This window comes from Lepidochelys kempii, chromosome 2 (assembly GCF_965140285.1).
Source record: "Lepidochelys kempii isolate rLepKem1 chromosome 2, rLepKem1.hap1, whole genome shotgun sequence".
In the NCBI taxonomy this organism is placed as follows: Eukaryota; Metazoa; Chordata; order Testudines; family Cheloniidae; genus Lepidochelys; species Lepidochelys kempii.
Genome location: NC_136381.1, coordinates 259784966 through 259807355, shown reverse-complemented (window position 1 = coordinate 259807355; position 22390 = coordinate 259784966). Strand labels below are relative to the sequence as shown.

The 22390-nt window shown below is 45.0% G+C and overlaps 1 protein-coding gene and 1 long non-coding RNA gene across 5 annotated transcripts in view; one reads left to right on the top strand and one right to left on the bottom strand.

Moving 5' to 3' along the window:
- The window catches only part of CRHR2 (corticotropin releasing hormone receptor 2), a 246297-nt gene that overhangs the window by 107863 nt on the left and 116044 nt on the right, over positions 1-22390 (top strand). The gene's annotated exons all lie outside the window — the stretch shown is intronic.
- LOC140907849 (uncharacterized) lies at positions 12292-14761 on the bottom strand. The gene is made up of 3 exons (XR_012157657.2): positions 14598-14761; positions 12586-12704; positions 12292-12400 (listed from the first exon to the last, which is right to left on the bottom strand). It is a non-coding gene; the product is annotated as an uncharacterized LOC140907849 (long non-coding RNA).

Here is a 22390-nt window from a genome sequence, read left to right as displayed (position 1 = left end):
ACTTGAGCAGTAGCCTGAGGGACTTCCTTGTACTGCATCGGCCACAGCAAGTGAAAAACTTCATGTTCCCCAAAGACAATGAAAATAGAAGTTTCCATCCAACCCATTACTGGTGTGAAATCCCCAATGGTGACAAAGTGGAGAGGCCATGGCTTATGTACTAAAAAACCCAGAATGCTGCATACTGTTTTTGTTGCAAACTCTTACAGTCTCATATTCCAGCTACATTGGGTTCTACAGGAACAAAGGACTGGAAGAATCTGGCTAGAAATCTGGCATGCCATGAGAAGGCAGCAAATCACCAGAGAGCATTCCATAGGTGGAAAGAGCTTGAGATGAGACTAAGGTTAAAGGCCACCATAGATGATCAGCATCAAGAGAAGATTGCATCAGAGTCTCTTTACTGGCCAAATGTTCTGAAAAGGCTCATTGCTGTTGTGAGAACGTTTGCTACCCAAAACCTAGCACTACGTGGCACTTCAGATCAGCTGTATGTGCCAAACAATAGAAACTTCCTTAAAATTGTGGAGCTGATGGCTGAGTTTGATGCTGTGCTCCAGGAGCATCTAAGAAGAGTCACCACCCAAGAAATGTACACACACCACTACCTTGGAAAAACAATTCAAAATGAGATCGTACAGTTACTGGCAACAAAAGTCAAACAGAAGATTGTGGCAGATCTGAAGCCAGCAAGATATTACTCTGTTATTCTAGACTGCACACCTGACATCAGCCATATGGAACAAATGACTTTAATGGTGCGTTTTGTAACAACAACAGAACCTAGTGAAAATGTCCCTGCAATGGTGACTGTCAGAGAGCGTTTTCTAGAATTTATTGACATTGATGATACTACAGGAGCTGGTATGACAAATGTGCTTCTTGAAAAGCTGGAAGATACGGGAATTGCGATAGCTGACATGAGAGGTCAGGGCTACGATAATATTGCCAACATGAGAGGAAAGAACAGAGGAGTGCAGACACGGATCCGAGAGTTAAACCCTCAAGCTTTTTATGTCCTATGCAGTTCTCATTCATTGAACTGCGTCGTCAGTGATGCAGCTTCTAGTGAGGCTGCTGAATTTTTTAATGTAATTCAAAGCATCTATGTATTTTTCTCTGCATCAACTCATCGATGGCAAATTTTGAAGCAACATCTGGGAACATCCTCTCTGACACTGAAACCACTGAGTGCCACACGATGGGAAAGTCGAGTGGCGGCGATAAAGCCTATCAAACACCAAATTGGGAAGATAGATGATGCCATAGTTGCCATTATGGAGGATAATGCTATGACAGGAACTGTTCATGGGAGAACAGTGGCAGAGGGAAATGGAATCACCAGAAACATACATAACTTCAAATTTCTGTGTGGCGTAGTGATGTGGCATGACACACTGTTTGAAATAAATGTTGTCAGCAAGAGACTCCAAGGTGTTGACCTTGATATATCTGGAGCAATGGAACAACTGGACAAAGCAAAGTCATACCTACAGTCTTACCGGTCCGATGAGGGATTTCAAAACATTATGAAGAGTGCACAGAAGTTGGCAGAGGAACTTCACACTGAAGCTATTCCCACCCATTCAAGAATACAAGAAGAAAACATTTTGATTATGAGGCATGGGATAATCCCATAAGAGACCCCAAACAACAATTCAAAGTTGAATTCTTTAACCAGGTGCTAGATTGTGCAATACAGTCAGCTGAAGAATGTTTCATGCAGATCAAGAAACACAGCAGTATATTTGGGATGTTGTCTGACATTCCAAAACTCCTCACTATACCTGAAGAAGATCTACATCAGCAATGCAGGGCACTAGAGACAGTGTTGACACATGATGACATGCGCAATATTGATGTGAGGCAGCGAGTAATTTAGGTGATGAACTGAAAGCCCTTTCAAGATACATTTCAGCAGGATCAACTCCAAAGGCTGTTCTGGAATATATGTGCACAGAGATAAGATGACCAAATGCTTTTGTTGCTCTGTGCATACTTCTAACACTTCCTGTAACAGTTGCCAGTGGAGAATGCAGCTTCTTCAAGCTGAAGTTAATAAAAACACATCTATGCTCCACAATGACACAGGAGAGGATGGTTGACCTTGCAACCATCTCAACAGAGCATGAGCAGGCCCAGACTGTGGACCTTCAGGAAGCAGTTCAGATCTTTGCAAGCAAAAAGGCATGGAAAGCACCACTTTGATCATTCAAACAGATAAAAATGCCAGTGTTTACTGTGCAGACAAGAAAAGTTACATTTGCTGTTCAGGCGTTTGAAAGTTAAATGTTACTTAAAATTTCTGAAGAAGGCATTTTAAGTTGTTAGTTCTCCTTTATTGGGGTAGGTACCAGAGCAGTACCATGAGAGGAGTAGAACAGGAAGAAGGCAGAATTGAGACCTTTCAAGCCCAAGCGAGGGAGCATGAGGGCGTCGTTTGAGCTCCCCGCCTCAGGTGCCAGAATGTTGTGGGCTGGCCCTGGCTATAATAAACACCCTATTTATGTTCTAGAACAGGGGTTCTCAAACTGGGAGTCGGGACCCCTCATGGGGTCGTGAGGTTATTATGTGGGGGGTCGCGAGCTGTCAGACTCCATCACAAGCCCTGCTTTGTCTCAGCATTTATAATGGTGTTAAATATATTAAAACGTATTTTTAATTTATAAGGTGGGTGGCATTCAGAGACTTGCTGTGTGAAAGGGGTCACCAGTACAAAAGTTTGAGAATCACTGTTCTAGAACAATTAGGGGGAGATCGTCCTTTGTTATAATGCTTTGTTTACCTGCAGTAGACTATGTAGTCATTAGGTGTCGTTATGTGCTGAACAGACAGGGTGTGATCCTTGGTAAAGGAGGGAAACAACCCTGGAATTCAAGCTCTGTACCATGTGGAGACCTGTCTGTTTGTCTGTCTGTAATTGTAGATGTTTTCTTTCCTGTTCCTCTTCATGGATGTGTAGGAACGATGAGAGGCTCAGGGAGACTCCCTCAGTGGCCCCTGACACACACCTTTTCTCCCAACTTGCATGCTTTGTGCAATTGTCTCTAGGACTCTCTGCCCCTTTTCTTGGATCTGGTGTGAGGAGTAGTCTAAAGGGGATGTGGAAGTGGTGGGGGTTTAGCACCATTCCAGACTGATAGTGAAGTACAGTGTCCCAGGACCCCCACAAGAGGTAGGAACCTGCTGCTTGGAGGAAATGCCGAGCGTTTCCTAAAAGGCACAATTGAGGCCTTGTTCACCATCCACCTACGTGGCTTTTATAGAAAGTCATTCAAGCAGCCAGTCTGTGCTGATATGTTGTCCCTGTAAATAATAACTTATCTGGCTTTCTGATCAATTTCTGAACAAAATTGTCAGACACCATAGGTGAACATAATTTGTTGGGGAATAGTCAACATGTTTTTTGTAAAGGGAAATCATGCCTCACCAATCTACTAGAATTCTTTGGGGAGGGGGGGTGTCAACAAGCATGTGGACCAGGGGGATCCAGTGGATAGAGTGTATTTAGATTTTCAGAAAAGCCTTTGACAAGGTCCTTCACCAAAGGCTCTTAAGCAAAGTAAGCTGTCATGGGAAAGAAGAAAGATTCTCTCATGGATTGGTAACTAGTTAAAAGATAGGAAACAAAGGGTAGGAATAAATTGTCAGTTTTCAGACTGGAGAGAGGTAAATAGTGGTGTCCCCCAGGAGTCTATACTGTGCCCAATTCTGTTCAACATATTCATAAATGATCTGGAAAAAGGGGTGAGGTGGCAAAATTTGCAGATGATAGAAAACTACTCAAGATGATTTGCAGATGATACAAAACTACCCAAGATAGTTAAGTTCCAGGCAGACTGCGAAGAGCTACAAAAGGATCTCTCAAAACTGGGCAACAAAATGGCAAATGAAATTCAATGTTGATAAATGCAAAGTATTGCACATTGGAAAACATAATCCCAACTATACATATAAAATGATGCGGTCTAAATTAGCTGTTACCACTCAGGAAAGAGATCTTGGAATCATTGTGGATAATTCTCTGAAAACATCCACTCAGTGTACAGCAGCAGTCAAAAAAGCAAACAGAATGTTGGGAATCATTAAGAAAGGGATAGATAATAAGACAGAAAATATCATATTGCCTCTATATAGATCCATGGTATGCCCACATCATGAATGCTGCATGCAGATGTGGTCACCCCATCTCAAAAAAGGTATATTGGACTTTGAAAAGGTTCAGAAAAGGGCAACAAAAATTATTAGGGGTATGGAATGGCTGCCGTATGAAGAAAGATTAATAAGACTGGGACTTTTCAGCTTGGAAAAGAGATGACTAAGGGGGGATATGCTAGAGGTCTATAAAATCATGACTGGAATGGAGAAAGTAAATAAGGAAGTGTTATTTACTCCTTCTCATAACACAAGAACTAGGGGCCATGAAATGAAATTAATAGGCAGCAGGTGTAAAACAAACAAAGGGAAGTATTTTTTCACACAATGCACAGTCAACCTGTGGAACTCCTTGCCAGAGGATTTTGTGAAGGCCAAGACTGTAACAGCATTCAAAAAAGAACTGGATAAATTCATGGAGGATAGGTCCATCAATGGCTCTTAGTCAGGATGGGCAGGGATGGTGTCCCTAGCCTCCATATTGCTAGAAGCTGGGAATGGGTGGCAGGGGATGGATCACTTGATGATTACGTGTTCATTCCCTCTGGGGCACGTGGCATTGACCACGGTCGGAAGACAGGATACTGGGCTAGATGGACCTTTGGTCTGACCCAATATGGCCGTTCTTATTTTCTTATGATCTGTCATTCTTGAAAGCACACGATGGAATTACAGTATTTAAAGAGAGAGAATATCAACAGAAAGTTTTATATTGTATTATGCTTAATAGAATTTAATGTTCAGAATTACATTACTGCATTTCCCTGCATCTGTAGGGTTTTTTCTTTTCTTTTTCTCTACAGACCATGAGTATCCTCTGTGACCATGTAAAGTACTCACTTATATCCAAGATTCTTCCATCCATCTTTGAATCAGCAGACATATAATACCCCGTGTTCTTGGGGTTATTGAATAATTTGTTCATCCTGTGGTATAATAACATGGGGGATTTTATAACAGGAAAACAGACTTGACTTTACAGAAATTGAGTGTTAAAAGGAAAAATAACCCCTTCCTTACCTAAAACCTTCTTAAAGATTACATTTTGAAATCAGAAACTGTGGATCAGGATATCAGACTGCTTTAAAGCAGGCGTAGACTAAGAAGAGTCCTGAATATTTAACTCTTCACTCTGGAGGCATGATTTTGACAAGCAACTTCATGTTTTGTGCCTGCCGCTTCGACAGCAAGCTACCTGGCTACATTCACAATTTGGGTAGTTGGACATATGGATGGCAAAACTATACCTGCGATTACATGTGCCTACCAAATTCAGGAGCAACTTGACTGAAATGTCTGCCAAATGAGTGACATCCAGGAAGGGTTTCAATTTCTAAAAGGGAGCAGCTTCCAGGGGCTGCTAGATTTAGTGTCACAGGCAAGGTTTTGCTGTCAAGTTGCTCTGGAATCACACCGGTGTAGCTGGTAGCTGAGATCAGAATCTGACTTTATTCTTTTTTTTTCCTTTTTTTTTTTTTTCTTCCTACTGTCAGTGCCTGGAGCCCAATTCTGATCTTGCATTGGTATAAATAGGGACTAACTCCATTTCATTTCAGACAATGGGTTTGCACCCCCACTCTCTGCTTTCAGCCTTTCCCTCTCTCCTGCTTTTGGAATGGGAATTTCAAACCACGGCTAAGTGAATTAGGAACACACAAACCAATGAAAGTCAATGGGACTTGGGTGGGAGATGTTCAAAGGCTCAAGTGCTGCACCAGCAACACCTGTCTTCTCTTGGCTTTCCCTGGATTTAGCCCCCTAGCTGCTATCTGACTTGGTAAATGTGACCTTGTGCTCCTAAATCACTGAGGCCCAGCTCCTTATAGGTAGTGAGTGTTTAACTCCCAGAGATAGGTGCCTAAATAGCTTTGAGGATCTTGGCTTCAGGTGGGTCCTTTGCTCATTTCTTTCTCTTCATTGTCTAATCCCCAGCCACGGCTCACTCCTTACATATGCTACCTACTAAGCGACACCAAAGGGAAAAGTCAGCCCAGACACCGGCCTAAGTTATTCTCTCCTCTCTTGCCTCTGTCATTCCTTGCAATACAGATGACTTTTGCGGAGCTTTAGCATGAGACCAGAGGGTTTCTTTCCACTGAGCACCAGTGCTTTGCTCAAGTCCTGACATGGTCCATTCTCATTGACCTCAGTAGACTTTTTTCTGAGTAGCGACGTCAGCCTCTGACCCTTTCGCTTCAGGCTTGATAGTACGAATGTTTTTCTAGGTCAGGCTCCCCTAATAGAATTCCAGCACACACGCCTCTCTCCCTGCTGCTGTGTGAATCAGCGTCTATTGCCTACGTTCTATTCTGCTTTATCGGCAGGTAATAAAGAACAGCTACGCCTGCCATTGTTGCCACTCATCTCTCTGTGTTCAGCAATTGCCGGAAATGACTAATTGAATTCTGAATTTCAGTACAGAGGCAATTACTATAAAGATCCAACATCATTATCAGGCAGGGGCTTGAAGACATTAGGGATGGGGTTAGTCAGTAAATTAGACATCTTCTGGCCCCGAGGAGGGCAGTGGGAGGCCTAGGGGGTTTGGGAAGTGGTGAAGCCTGTGCGGGGAAGGGTCAGGGAGTAAGCCCCAGGGTCTGGGAGAAGGGACTGTTGTGTTGACAAGGTGGGACTGGAGTGAGATTAAAAAAAAAATAGTCTGAATTGCACTCGAAACCTGGATAATGAATTTTTCTCTCCCAGCTTTAATGCCGTGTAATTGCCTGAAACCATTAATTGAAAATTTTGAAGGTTAATGAGATACTGGGCCAGTGGGAAAACTGTTTACTTTGATTTTAATCTCATCAATTTTCAATTTTATATTTATCTTGCTCATGAAAATGAAAGGAGACCTACCTGCAACTTACAGTCATGGTGAACATCAGGACCTCAACCGCTAGCCTATAACCATATTGCTATGACAGGGGCAAATCCAGTGCATTAACCTGAAAGAAACACCCCGGGTGCTTAATTGATCTGTACAATTGAAGAAGGGGGACCTTTGTGGGGCCAGCAAGTGTTCCACAGTCTTCCCAGTGTTATGATTTGAAAAGTTGTGAGGCAGAGACTTGTAGATAGTTGAGGCCAGAAGGGGTCATTGTGATTATCTAATCCAGTAGTTCTCAACCTCCATCCCAATCAACACAGAGATGCGGCCCATGTGTATCCTCAGGGCCATAGAGATAGTATTGGATGAAGCCCATATAACATATTCAGGGCCACATATGCAGCCCACAATGGTAAATAGGTTGAGAACCGCTAATATAGTCTGACCGCACAACACAGGTCATGGAATCATAGAACCATAGGGTTAGAAGGGACCATCTAGTCTAACCCCCTGCCAAGATGCAGCATTTGTTGTGGTCTAAGCCATCCAAGACAGATGGCTATCCAGCCTCCTTTTGAAAACCTCCCGTGAAAGAGCTTCCCTGACTAGTAATTTCTGCATCAAACCCGTAACATCTGTTTGAGCTAAGGCATATCTTTTTAGAAAGAGATCCCATCTTCAAGTGATGGAATGGTTAAATCAAGGCTCAATATTGTTCTAAAAATCTGTCTTTCTGAATCTTCCTTAGGGATCCAGGAATTTGACTGTTGTGGAGGGTTACTGTTTCTGTGGGAGTAACTGTTCTTTATATAAGGGGACTGTTGCCCCCTTACTAACATTCAGTGGGGGTGTTTTAGTTGCTAGCTCCCAGTACTAAAAGGGGAAGGGTCTATTGGAAACCAGGACCCTGAGACTGATAGTCCCCAGGAACAATGGGGAGAGGCCAATGCTCCAGGTCAGCCTGAATGACAGGGTGGGCAGGCTAATCAAGGAGTCAGGAGGCCAGGGAGGTCCCGTCCTCCGTGTGAGCTGGATTTGCCTGGGTCAGATAGAGTGGGGCCGAGCTAAGGAGAAAGCAGGGGCCCAAGCTAAGCTGGGGAGCAGAGCTGGGCCAGATCCAGAGGGACCAGAAAAGCAGCCCAGAGAGAGCAGACCCTGTCCTGGGAGCAGAGCTGCAGCCCCAAAGCCAGAGGCACAGCCCAGAGAGAGCAGACTTGCCCTGGGAGCAGAGCTGCAGCAACCAGAGCCAGAGGGGCCAGAAAATCAGCCCACGAAGCAAGTCAGTGCTGGGAGCAGAGTCACAGAAGCAGCCTGCAGAGCAGACCTGTCCTGGGAGCAGGGCTGCAGCAACCAGAGCCAGAGGGGCCAGAAAATCAGCCCACGAAGCAAGTCAGTGCTGGGAGCAGAGTCACAGAAGCAGCCTGCAGAGCAGACCTGTCCTAGGAGCAGGGCTGCAGCAACCAGAGCCAGAGGGGCCAGAGAAGCAGCCCAGGGAGCTGGAGGCTGAGCAGCAGCCATGCTGAAGCAGAGTGGAGCTGGAGCTGGGGCTGGAGCAGTCCGGAGCCGGGTGTCGTGAGCAGCTGGGGAGAGCGAGGGGGGACCCTGGGCAGCGGGCCCAGCACAGGGAGTCGCCTCAGCCAGGAAGCTCTGCAGGCCAGACTCGGAGGGGGATTGGTAACCCCAACAGGGCGAGGGCAACGCTGGGAAGAAGGGCCCTGCCACCTAAAGCCTGAGAACGTGTGGCCACCACCAGAGCAAGTGTCCAACCCGCAGCATCCCTGCAGCACAGCCAGGGCCTGAGCAGGAGGCCTGGGACTTACAAGGAACAGACTGTGAACTGCCCTGACCTTCCAGAGACACTGTTTGTGATGTTCCCTGCCACCGAGCGGGTTGATGTGTTTCCTTTAACCTTTCCCATTTTTCCTTATTCTTTTTAAAATTAATTGTTGATTAAATAACTTGCATTTGCTTTAACTTGTATGTAATGGTCAGTGGGTCAGAGAAGTGCCCAGTGCAGAGAGCGTACCCCGGAGTGGGGACACCCTAGCCCCTGTCCTAGGTGACCACAGCAGGGTTGGGGGTCGAGCCCCCCCGGAATCCTGGGCCCAGCCTTGTTGGGGTTACGAGGACTCTGCCAGGCAGGAGAGTAGAAGGGGGGTCCTCAAGGGCAGGGAGGCCACGGGGTAAAGGAAGTGGGAGCGAGGACTCAGATCCTTTCGCTAGCCCACTTCAACGGGGTAGTGCAGAAGCCAAGAAAGTTCCCCACAATAGTGGGACTATTCCCCCGCTTACATTTACATTAGGGCCAATAAAGTTTTTGTTGTTGTTCAAATAGAAATAAGTAACATGGACTTTATCCGGAATGAATCTTGGGAACAGCCACGTGGACCTACATAGATGCGGTCATGATGGGGTAGCAATGTAGGGGGAGCAAAGGAACCGATCTTAGTGGAGGATCCCTAGTGGCAAAAGTCCAGTAGGGGGAGGGAGGGATGGAGATGTTGGCAGCAGAAAGCCACTTTTCCCTCCTGTGTGAGGAACTGACACAGGCCAAAAGGGGCCAGCGCTGACGGGGAGAGCAGCACAACCACAGTGACTAGGGAGTGGGCTAATTCAGCACGTTCCCACACCAGACCTTTCTACTTTTGAAATTGTCGCCTAGCCTAATAATCATGGAATAAAACAAAACCAAAGGAATTAGGGAAATATTACCGATTCCTTGTGGTGGTGGTTAGTTAGTTGACTCTTTGTGTCTGGCAAGTATTGACCAAGAAAGTGGACTTGATTTGAGCAGGCGTGTGTGGGAATCTGGACTATCAAAACTACTCTCAGGCTAGAGCTCTGTTGGGGGGTTAAATAGATTCTGAAAGATCGTAGGTTAAAGCTGAGAGTGCCGAGAATGGTTCTTTGGCTTTCAACTGTTTACAGTGAGGCAATGGGAAGAGGTAATGGCATGAGGAATACACCAGCTACAATAAGTTGCTGACTTCTTTTCCCGGGTTTTAGTTTAATAATAGGATGCCCTTGTGTGTATTGGAGACACGCTAATGCAGTGGGGAATTGTGAATTACGGTGAGGTGTGCTAATAGCTAAAGTGGCATGGTTACTGTGTATATCTGAATCTTTAGCACAATAGCAAGACAGATTGCTTTCATTCATTAGCGGAAGATGAGTCTTGCAAGGCATTGTTGACTCTGTTTGTCAGGAGAGCCCTCCAGCATCGTAAGAGATGGCAGTTTTCTGCCAGACTCAAGAAGGTGCCCTGTATTTTAAATGCTGTAGTAAAAATCTCCTTAATGCTTCAGACATCTTTGCTCACACTATTTATGGATGTCAACGCACACCACAACTGGGTGTATTTGCATGGCTGCTGTGATCAAGTACTTACACACACAGGTTTTAACAGCGCACCTAACTACTGCTGAGTGCATTTCCCTGATTCTTTTGGTGGAATTACTGTAATTGTGCCTATCTGGGTGTCTCCCAAAGGGCCTTTGTCCATTGAATTGGTGGCTTTAAAACTTTATCATTAGAGCCTTCTTCTATTAGGCTCTGGAATAGTTTCTCAAGGCACCTGGTAGTGTGTAAGGATAGGAATATGGTTTCTTTAAATCTGTAACAGGAAGTGAGCCAGAACTGGGCTGGAGAAGGTTCTAGGCAGGAGCTGTAGAGTGAGGAGAGAGACAGAATCACTTTAGTGATAAATTTGTTTTCCTTTTTCAAATGTCCCTTGTTCCATGCAGTGGCAGCTCTTGTACAGAGGGTGTTGGGGCTCCATCCCCCACCAAAATACGCAAAAGCACACATGGGTATCGGGGCGTGTGTGTGGGCAGGGGGCTGTGAACTGTGAACACAGAATAGATACTCTGTCTACCCATGGCAGTTGGAGTGTAACACTTCAATGCGTTGTACGGTCTCTGCAGCCTGTGGCTTGGGTGGTGAATCCAGTGCCCCAGACTCCACTCCACATCCCTGCGGTTTGCCTCCGATCAGTCCTTGCCTTCACAGCCTGTGGGGGAAGAGAAGCTGGAGGACAAATTGACAAGGAGCTGGGGGTTGCCCTGGGGAAGCAGGAAGAAAGGCCAGATGGACAAGCAAAAAGCCACTCTGCTGAGCTGGTAAATCTGTCACTCCTGACCCAGAGGAGGGCAGGGGGAGGCTTAGGGGGTTTGGGAAGTGTGAAGCCTGTGCGGGGAAGGGTCAGGGAGTAAGCGCCAGGGTCTGGGAGAAGGGAGAAGTTAGGGTGAAGGGAGGAGAGAGACTGCCATGGCTAAGCAGCATGGGAATTAGGGGGAAGAGGTCCCGGAGATCTGGGGCTAAGAGGGGAGTTCTGGTGTGGGGGAGCCCCAAGGGTTTCTGCAGTGGCCCACTTGCCCCAAAGTTCACCAGCCACCACTGGGTGAGTGCTAGGAGAAAGCAACTCTTTCTGTGATTCTTTATCTTTGCCACATGACTGTAGGAGCCCCAAATCTGGAAGCATTTAAAATTAACTGCAAAGAACTGCAAAGTGTACTTTGTGGCACAAACTTGCATTGATACCAGGTGAACCAACAGGGTTTTGAGAGTTGATCAAAAACCAGAACTATTTGGATCACTTTTGTTAAAAATGTTCTAGGGTTTTTTGTTTGGAGACAGGGTAGTTGAAACTAGAGTTTTGATGAATTTAGATTATTTTCAATTAATTTTAAAACATTTTGACCAGCTCTTCTGATTTCTGTGACACTTTATTTAAAGGCTATGTTTTTGAAGGACCCTTAAAATTCACTCACAATTTTTATGGGCATAACTATGAGCATTCTTGCATTTGAGCACTTGTTTTTGGGGCGGGTGTCTTTTTCTGTCCATAACCTAGTATGACTGTGAATACTGTGGGTCCATTTTTATAGGTCTTTGGAAATTTGGCTTCCATGCTTTTAGACACTGATCCTGAAAACACTTATGCGCCTGCTAAACTTTACTAGTGAGTGTCGTCCCATTGAGTTCAATAGGACTGCTCAAGTGAGTAAAAGGAGGTTTGCGCGTAAGTGTTGGCAAGATCAGGACTCTGAGTAATTTGCCTCACGGAATAAGCCTAAGGCTAGGAACTGCAAGACTTGGGTTCTAGTCTTAACTCTACTATTGATGTGCTATACCACCTAGGGTAAGTCCTTTCAATTCTTCCTAATCTCTAAAATGGGGATAATGACGCTGATCTACTTTGGGTAAAGAATTTAGACTCCATGGAGGAAAAGCACTCTAGAAGGATTAAGTCTTTATTTTATTATTTTCTTAGATTTTTAGAAAATCTGCAGATGTGTGCAAGTGTAAAGCTATGTTGTGGTTGGAAATACTGCAGAGGATCATGTGTTGCTTACATTACTTAATTGCCTTCTACACAGTTCTTCGTTTCTGCCAGCTGATGATTTCTTCTTAACTTCACTGTAAAACAAAATTAGAATATATTTATAACAACCCTTCCTTTGTGCAGAGCATGGGTTCTGGGTAGCAGTGTCTTAAATGCAGGGAGTGTGCATTATTGATATGATTACTTTCATAGCCGCTGGAACTTTCCCCCATCCACAACTTAAAAAAAAAAAAAAGCCCTTTAAGTCCAAACTCCTCACCTTTTGTAAGAAATAATCAAATCAAGACAATTCTTCCAGCTGTGGCAATTATGGTAGGATGCTGCTGCCCTCACCTTCTGTCTCCTGGAATTGCCAGTAACAGACTGGAGCCATAGATCCTATATGCACAATTGTTCCAAAAATAAAAAGAACCCAACTAAATATATCATGTGGGGAGGACGGCACCTGTGTAAACAACTGAAAGAACATGATTTGGTTCCTATTTTTAGCCTACAGATGTTGCAGTTTTTTCCAAGGCTTCGAAAAACCTGCCAAGAATAGTATACAGTGGGGAGTGCAAGATCCTTTTATGTGATACAATTTCCTATTTCAATCTCCCTTTGGGTCTGATCCTGCTAAAATATGAGCCTCCCTCACGAGGTGCACATAACTCTCAAGCCCCACTAATTTCATTTGGAGTTAGTATTTGCTGAGCATCTTGCAAGATTGGGCCTGTTGTTACAAATGAGAGCTATGACATGCATTCACATGAGACTAGCCACCCGAATCTTCTCTGCTATCCTCAGCTTGTCTCATTGCCCCTTACTAGGCTGAGGAGCAGTGGTTAGTGTTACCTGTCATAGGACTGGATTTCCACTCAGTTACAACTGCTTGACAGTGGTGCAGCAACTCAATTGATTTCCGTAATATAGGCAGTGATGAGCTGCCAAAATCTTAACAACTGGTTCCCTCCTCATCCCACGAGGGGGTCGTGGGAGACGGAGGTGAGCTGGGGCGGGGAGCGGTTCCCCTGCGCGTCCCCCAGGTTACCTGCTGTGACACGGGTGGCCCTCCTCGCGCCTGCCCCAGCTCACCTCCGCTCTGCCTCCTTGGGCCTGAGCGCGAAGTCGCCGCTTGCTTCTCAGCCCCTCCCCCCCAGCTTCCTGCGCAAACAGCTGATTTGCGGGAAATCTGGGGGCAGGGCGGAGAAGCAGAGCAGGGCGGTGTGCTCAGGGGAGGAGGCAGAGGTGAGGTGAGCTGGGGCCAGGTGGGGAGCTGCCGGTGGGTGCTCTGCACCCACCAAATTTTCCCCGTGCGTGCTCCAGCCCCTAAGGCGCCACTTTTGGCCGGTTATTAAATTTAGAAGGGCTTCTAAATTTAACAACCGGTTCCAGTGAACTGGTGTGAACCGGCTCCAGCTCAGCACTGAATACAGGGGTGAAGCCGGGGTCATAGGTTGGAAAATTGCTGCAGCACGTGCTGAGCTGAAGTTGTCATGCTCTGGCAACAGAGGAGTGTGTGCTGAATAAAAGTGGTAGCAAGTTAAAGGGCTGACATCTTCATGCGGCTGGAGCTGAGAACGCCAGCAACCAACTGCGTGTTGGTCTTGGAAAGATGCCGTTACTGTTTGAAGACCTTATCGAAGGTGGGGAGAGGTTTTGCATTTAGACATGAACATGGTGATAAGACACAGATGTATCTTGATGAACTTGATAAGTTTTATGAATGGGATTATATGACAGGGTGGTCTGCAATAGTAGTGCTTTGTACTCAGTGACCCAGGAGGTCCCTGCCCATCCTATGTTCCTCTGGTCGGGTTCAAACTCAGCCTGGCTTCCTGAGAGTCTGGAAAGGGGTCAGCTGGGATCCTGCCATTGAAGATACCTTTTGCCTCTGAGGATATGTCTACACTGCCCACTAAGCCCAGGGTCTGACTCCAGTTTGAGCCCAAGCCCTCTTCCGTCCACACAAATCAGTCTGATTTGTGTCAGCAAGTGCCCAGGACCCAGGTCCTCAGACCCTCCTGGGAGTGGGGTCAGGACCCAGGTCCCACTGAGAGTCAGGTCCAAGCCCTGTCACTTTGCAGTGTGGATGCAGCTCAAGCCACAGACCCAAGTCAGAAGGTCTGAGTAGTGCAGTTTGGCTATGTTAGCACAGCTGTGAGACCTGGGTCCAGGAATTGTAAACCTGGACATACAGTGCAGCGTGGGTGCTCAAATGTGGGTTTGGAAGCACCAAGTCCACAAGCCTGGATCTCCTAGAATCAGGTTTACGATACAATGTAGACATACCTTCAGGGTCTTATCTTTGCCAATGCAAGGAAAGTGTGCCTGTGGATAACAGCTGTCCTGGAGGACTGTGATGGGACAGGTGGTCTTTGAAGTAGCTTGATCCCAGCCTATCCGGTGCTTTCAAAAACCAGGACTAGAGGAACTTTAACCTCTTTGTCTCAGCTTCCCCATCTGTAAAATAACATTAACAATCCTGGATGATGGTATTTAAAAGAATGGATTAATTGTTGTAAAGTATTCTGTGCAGCTTGGGTGAAAGGTGCTGTGTAAATGCAGAGTGCGGCTATTCTAGGCATATGAGGCTTGATTCTCGTTTATGCGAAAGTCCCGTTACACCACTTTGGCAGTAAAATGAATGTATGCCTTATTTTTAAGGCCCCATAATGCTACCTGAGAAGCTTACAGGAGTCTTAGTGTAAATGGAACCTGTGGTGGTTCATGTGATAGAAATTTCAACCCAAAATGATTCCTTTATCTTCAGTCGGAAACATTAAAGCCAAAGGAAGGGAGCTAATCTGTCAGTTTTCGAAATCAAAAACTCATCCCAGCTGTGTTCTTATCTTTTGCTTTACTGCTTCATAGCATTCATGCTGCCAGAGATGGACTGGTGCCCTTACTCTGCAAATGCAGACCCAGCTCGAGAGAAAAGATTCTCGCACAACACTGAATACGCCAAAAGAAAGAGAATTAACCAAGCAGTCTTTACTGTTCTGCTTTTATTTTCCTTATGATGGGTTTACAAGTAAGCTGTTTTCAGTCTAGTTTCCCTGGGCTGGTGATTCATGTGTAGTGTGGACACTTGATACTTCAATATAGTTTGGTCCCTTTTTTAGTTTTAGCTCTGGAGTGTCTTAGGGCTACTTCTTGTGAGGGCAAAATTCTCCCCTCAGATCCTTGCACTCACTTCCACTGAGTTGCGCATGGGATCCAGACTCCCATTGCCATATCAGTGGTTAACTTGTGAGGAGAGTTTAACTTGGTGAAGTGGGACTTGATGACTGTCTACAAACAGGGTGTAACCGCCAAGAAGGAAGAGGAATTATTAGCTTGGTTTCAGGGGGAATATGTAGGAGAAATGGGTTGACATTTGTTTTTAAAAGGAAGAACTCATTTGGGCTATCAGGAAATCTTCCTGACCATGCGTGCTATTAAGACTGTGAAATGGTCTCACAAAGGTACAGTTGGAAAGTACAACTGTGGAAGCCATGGACATCTGGGCTGAATAATTCAGGTTGGCAGGGAGAGTGGGTTAAATAACCCATTGCGGGCTCTTCCATCTGTAACGTCTGACTCTCTGACATCGCCTTAGCCACAGTTAACTCCACTTTCCAAAACTTTCCATTTTCAATAGCTGGATTTTCTCCACAAGTCTTTATTTTCAGCTTTCCTGAGGACATTGTCAGCCAGCTGTCAAACCATATGGTTGTCTTTTAATATGTACAAAGCTCTTACATAATGGGCTGCATTTGATCCCTGGAGTAACTCTGCTGATTATGCTGGGGATGAATCTGCCCCAGTATTTGCAGGGCATTGCTCTCCATACTTATGGAATCCACAGTAAAGGAGGAGAATGACTGGGGAAAGATGCTTTTCATTTTAATTGTGATGACCTGAAATAGAAACCCCGTCAGAAAATCATCTGTGTAAAACACAACAAGATGACTAAACTCAATTCAAAATTAACTTAGTCCCTGTTGTCAACAATGCAAGATCCATGGCGGTAATACTAGTGCACATTGTCTGGACTTGTCTATCTCCTGCTAATGATTGGAAGGATGTGCTTAACTGAACGCCAAGAATTACATACATACAAATAACAGCCTCGAGCTAGCTTTGTGTTTGTTTTATGTCTTTGATGGGGTTTCACTGAATAAATATAAGCAAAAAAACCTCAATGAATACATTTTGGATTATTCCTAGCTAAAAGGCTTATTGCTTTTTTAAGGTATAGCCAAATGTCAAGATTCTCCTCAAATATTATTCCTTGTATTTTCCAACTGTAACCAACAAAATTAAGATTAAAGTCTCTGACTATAAAGTTGATGTACATTTTGCCAGACCTAAAAATCATTTCCCATGGCTGTTGAACTAGTGTTGGGTGGATACAAATGTTTTCCACCTAGCAATTGCTTCAAAAACACAATGGAATTGTAATGATTCATCTTCTCAACCCACTATTACATACAATGCACAGTCTTTACATGAATCATCAGCCATAACGAGAATCCACTTTCAGATTAGGACTGACCATAATGTAACCCCCACATCTTCTGAGTGTGGTGTTCTGTCCCATTCAGGGGGGAGTGGGAGAGGGAGAGCTTGATTAATAAGTTTGCTCTACAGCCTTAGCTAAGCGCTATATGGCATTTAGCTCCAGAGGTTCCCAGGTTTGATCCCACCCACCAACAACTGGGGTCTGCCGGTGTTACAATAAGACTTAGCCTATAGCACCCTAGACCAGGAGAGGCTAGAAGAGTTACAAATACAGTTGTTGTTTTTTCCATTTGCCCATTGGAAAAGGCACAGGGATCCTTGGTCAGTTTAGGAGCTGTGTTGTCAGGAAGTGAATCATTTTTCATCCAGTTCTTGCATGGAAATTGGTAGCTTCTGTGAGAGACCTCATAGATAGAATCTCCACTACTTGTTCCAGTACTTATATGGCCCCCATCATGGTAGGAACTTTACACTAAGGTCATTCAGTGAGTCTGTGGCAGAATTGAATTGAGGCTGTGCAGAGAGGCTGGAAAAAGAGGGCTTCAAGCCTGCACACTTTTCAGATATCCTTCTAAATGAGATCAGAATTGCATGGCAAGCTGTCTACATTGGATAATGGGATGCTATTTGGGTAGCTTTCTTATTTCTGGGTTAACCAACTTTTCTGTATTTCAAGAAATAATAGCCTTGATCTATTTTTTTTTTAAACTCAGTTGAAAATTCTTTAGTTTTCCGTTGCCCTAAATATGATTGAGGATAATATGACCACACTGTGTATAACAAGCATAATTAAAGAAAAAGATGTTTGCCATTTAAGATGCCTTTAATTTATGTTTTGAAATATCTCGCTGGCCCTTAAATGATTATGCTCCATCAAACCAACTTGAAGGTTTTATATAGTTGTATAATTTTTATGAGGCGATTTCTGTTATTACCTGATTATTTCTCTAACTTAATTCACCAAAGAGCCATAAAACACTGTCCTGTGTTGGCCACAGCATCCTAAAGTACTAAAACTGTAAATGGGCTGGAGCTTTATTTCCTGCATTATACTTGTGTCATTATTCATCTCTGGAAACTTAATGATAGCAAGCTTCACATGACACTCCTGACGTGTTTGATCAGACTCAAGTTAGCTCCTCCTCATCCGCTGAATGGACCCGCACTTCACATGATAGAAAACTTAAGGAAAATACATCTTTTGGCCCTTAAGGTAGGAGCTACTTGAGATGCCTGCCTAAGAGTGACAGGATAATGAACAGATCTGGTATGTACATATCACCCTCTAAAGGCTGGTCCAGCAAGGATCGCTCCTAATACTGCTGTACAGAATGGAGATTCTCCTTTAGTTCACGTATAGGTGGCCTGGGATAAGGAGCATGAGGTTGTGGGTTCTGTCCCTGATAAAGATTCATCACGAACATGTTCAAGTCTGGGTACCTAAGTATAGGTGTCTAATCTTTTTGTTCAAAACTGCTGAATACCCACAGATCCCATTGTGGTCAGTGGGGGCTTGAAATGCTCAACACTTCCTGCTAACTCTATATAGTGAGACTACTAATGAAATAAGGTAGTGCTAAGCCCATTGCTTCTTGTCCTATCCTCAGCAGTTAAGAAGAACAATTTTTCTCCCTCCTCCTTGTAACAACCTTTTATGTACTTGAAAACTGTTATCATGTCCCCTCTCAGTCGTCTCTTTTCCAGACTAAACAAACCCAATTTTTTCAATCTTTCCTCATAGGTCATGTTTTCTAGACCTTTAATCATTTTTGTTGTTTTTCCTCTGGACTTTCTCCAATTTGTCCACATCTCTCCTGAAATGTGGCACCCAGAACTGGACACAATACTCCAGTTGGGGCCTAATCAGCATGGAGTAGAGAGGAAGAATTACCTCTCATGTCTTGCTTACAACACTCCTGCTAATACATCCCGGACTGATGTTTGCTTTTTTCTTTTGCAACATTGTTACACTGATACATATTTAGCTTGTTGTCCACTATGACCCCCAGATCCCTTTCCACAGTACTCCTTCTTAGGCAGTCATTTCCCATTTTGAACGTGTGCAATGGATTGTTCCTTCCTAAGTGGAGTACTTTGCATTTGTCCTTTTTGAAAATCATCCTATTTACTTCAGACCATTTCTCCAGTTTGTCCAGATCATTTTGAATTATAATCCTTTCCTCCAAAGCACTTGTAACCCTCCCAGCTTGAACATGTCTTGTAGTTCAGCACTGTAAGTACATGAAAATGACTAATAGTCTGTTTTACTGGAATGAAACCACATTAATAGCTACTTGTAACTATCATCACCCTAGAGAACAGGTTCACCTACTCTGAACTTTCCAAACACTGACTTTTTCATACTGGAGTTCTCCCTTGCACCTCTTTTTTTCCTGACTATTTTTATGAGTATCCTTCAGGAATATGCAAATTTAATTCAGTCTCTTCTGGCACCTGATGCTTCAGATCCAAGCGTCAGATTCTGCCTTCCCTGTGCTGCAAAGTTACTCTGAAGCGGGATGTGAATTTAGGAAGTCTTTTCCACCACCTAGACTATCTGAGGAAGATTCCAACTCAACATTCAAGGGAGTGTGACTTGCCCATGATTGCAGAGCTGGGAATAGAACTCAGATATCCTGACTCCTGCCCTGTGCTAGACCACTCTCCTTTGGCTCATTAAGGGTGCTCAGTTCCACTGTCTTAACATTCCAGCCCTTCCGAGATAATTTCCTTTTCATAACTTCCCACCCAACTGCTGGGGTAATTTCCATATGGGCATGATCATCTTTAAAAAAGGGAAGAAGGAGGATCCTGGGAACTACAGGCCAGTCAGCCTCACCTCAGTCCCTGGAAAAGTCATGGAGCAGGTCCTCAAGGAATCAATTCTGAAGTACTTAAAGGAGAGGAAAGTGATCAGGAACAGTCAGCATGGATTCACCAAGGGCAAGTCATGCCTGACTAATCTAATTGCCTTCTATGACGAGATAACTGGCTCAGTGGATGAAGGGAAAGCAGTGGACGTGTTGTTCCTTGACTTTAGCAAAGCTTTTGACACTGTTTCCCACAGTATTCTTGCCAGCAAGTTAAAGAAGTATGGGCTGGATGAATGGACTATAAGGTGGATAGAAAGCTAGCTAGATTGTCGGGCTCAACGGGTAGTGATCAATGGCTCCATGTCTAGTTGGCAGCCAGTATCAAGTGGAGTGCCCCAAGGGTCGGTCCTTGGGCTGGTTTTGTTCAATATCTTCATAAATGATCTGGAGGATGGTGTGGATTGCACCCTCAGCAAGTTTGCAGATGACACTAAACTGGGAGGAGAGGTAGATACGCTGGAGGGTAGGGATAGGATACAGAGGGCCCTAGACAAATTAGAGGATTGGGCGAAAAGAAATCTGATGAGGTTCAACAAGGACAAGTGCAGAGTCCTGCATTTAGGATGGAAGAATCCCATGCTCTGCTACAGACTAGAGATCGAATGGCTCGGCAGCAGTTCTGCAGAAAAGGACCTAGGGGTTACAGTGGACGAGAAGCTGGATATGAGTCAACAGTATGCCCTTGTTGCCAAGAAGGCCAATGGCATTTTGGGATGTATATGTAGGGGCATTGCCAGCAGATGGAGGGACGTGATCGTTCCCCTCTATTCAACCTTGGTGAGACCTCATCTGGAGTACTGTGTCCAGTTTTGGGCCCCATGCTACAAGAAGGATGTAGAAAAATTGGAAAGCATCCAGCGGAGGGCAACAAAAATGATTAGGGAACTGGAACACATGACTTATGAGGAGAGGCTGAGGGAACTGGGATTGTTTAGTCTGCGGAAGAAAAGAATGAGGGGGGATTTGGTAGCTGCTTTCAACTACCTGAAAGGGGGTTCCAAAGAGGATGGATCTAGACTGTTCTCAGTGGTAGCTGATGACAGAACAAGGAGCAATGGTCTCAAGTTGCAGTGGGGGAGGTTTAGGTTGGATATTAGGAAAAACTTTTTCATTAGAAGGGTGGTAAAACACTGGAATGCATTAGCTAGGGAGGTGGTGGAATCTCCTTCCTTAGATATTTTTAAGGTCAGGCTTGACAAAGCCCTGACTGGGATGATTTAGTTGAGGATTGGTGCTGCTTTGAGCAGGGGGTTGGACTAGGTTACTTCCTGAGGTCCCTTCCAACCCTGATATTCTATGATTTCTTTGCAGTTCCTCACAGAAAGTCTGTGCGTTCCTAGTCCAGTTCAAAGGAGAAAGTGTCTTCAGGATTCACAAGCTGACATGGAGATCATGGGATGTCAGTCAGCAGAGGAGCAGGTGTTGTCTCAGATCATTATCTTTTAGTGGCCGCATTACTGCTTAAACTCAGAAAGATCACAAAGACTGACAAAAAGTCTGTTGCAGCAGTAGAGAAGCTCAAGGGCCAAGAAACAGAGATCAGATTCAAGATTGCACTTAGCAATTGTTCCAGTGTTTTTCCGAACCAGGCTGATGATAGTCTGGAAGACAAATGGTCAAAGTGGAAGAAGACAGCAGTTGAGACAGCAGAGGAAGTAATGGGCCATTGAACAGGGTGGAAGAAAGAGACATAAAATACAGCTGGAATCCAGGCAGTGATTGAGTGGAAAGCTCTGAAGGGGAAAAAAAGAACCGTGCAAGACACAAGTAGAGCTCTGAAAGGAAGCTGCAGAGGGACGGAGAAATAAAGGAGAGATGCAAGCAAAATAGAAACACCTGGGGCCACATGAAAGCTGCAGAGGCAGAAGCAGCAGCACAAAGGGGAAACTTTTTAAGCAGCTCTGTAGAATAGTGGAAGACATCTCGGGAAGAACCAGACTATCACAGGTGACGCCTGTCAGGGGGTTTCAGGAACAGATGTTGAACACTAATGAGAAACAAGCCAGACAATGGACAGAACACTTTCATTCCGTATTAAACTGTCTGGAGGAGAGGCCTATCTTGGGAGATCCTGAATAAGGGGACAGCAGGAGTTCTTACTGCAAGGAAGGGCCTGCAAGTGGCAGCTACCCCAGACCCTAAAGGGAGGGTCAAGGGAAGAGAACCAAGTGAGAGGTAAAGGGAGCTTTCTCCCTTAGGCTGAGGGCTGAGAGATGCCTGGGAGGCTGAGCTGGAATCCTGATTGGAGACAGGACCCAAACAGGGACCACAGCCTGCCTGAAACTCTGGGTAGAGAGGAGTGTGACCACCTTAGTGTTGGGAATGAAACCCAGGAACTTGGGCCAGTTGGAAGCTAGGAATAGCCTGGAAAGAGGACTACCATCTGGCCTGAAGATTCAGTTGTTTTTTTGCTATTTTTCTATTGGACTTTAAGTGAAGAACTTTGAGCCTTGTGAAGAAGCAAGTAGTAGGAAGTGGCCAAGGAAAGCAGTCTCAAAGCACTCCAGGGTGTTGGATATCACTGCCTCTCATAGGGCCCTGGGTCTGAGCCTGGTAGATGGGGAGGCCCTGAGCTCCCCTACCAATCGCCCTTTTTGTGGAAGGGAAGTAAACCCCTTCCCACTTCCCATTGGACAGGAGGAGAGGATAAAGACATTGTAAGTCTGAATTGAAAGGCGTGCTATCCATAGGGATCTGGAGATGGGC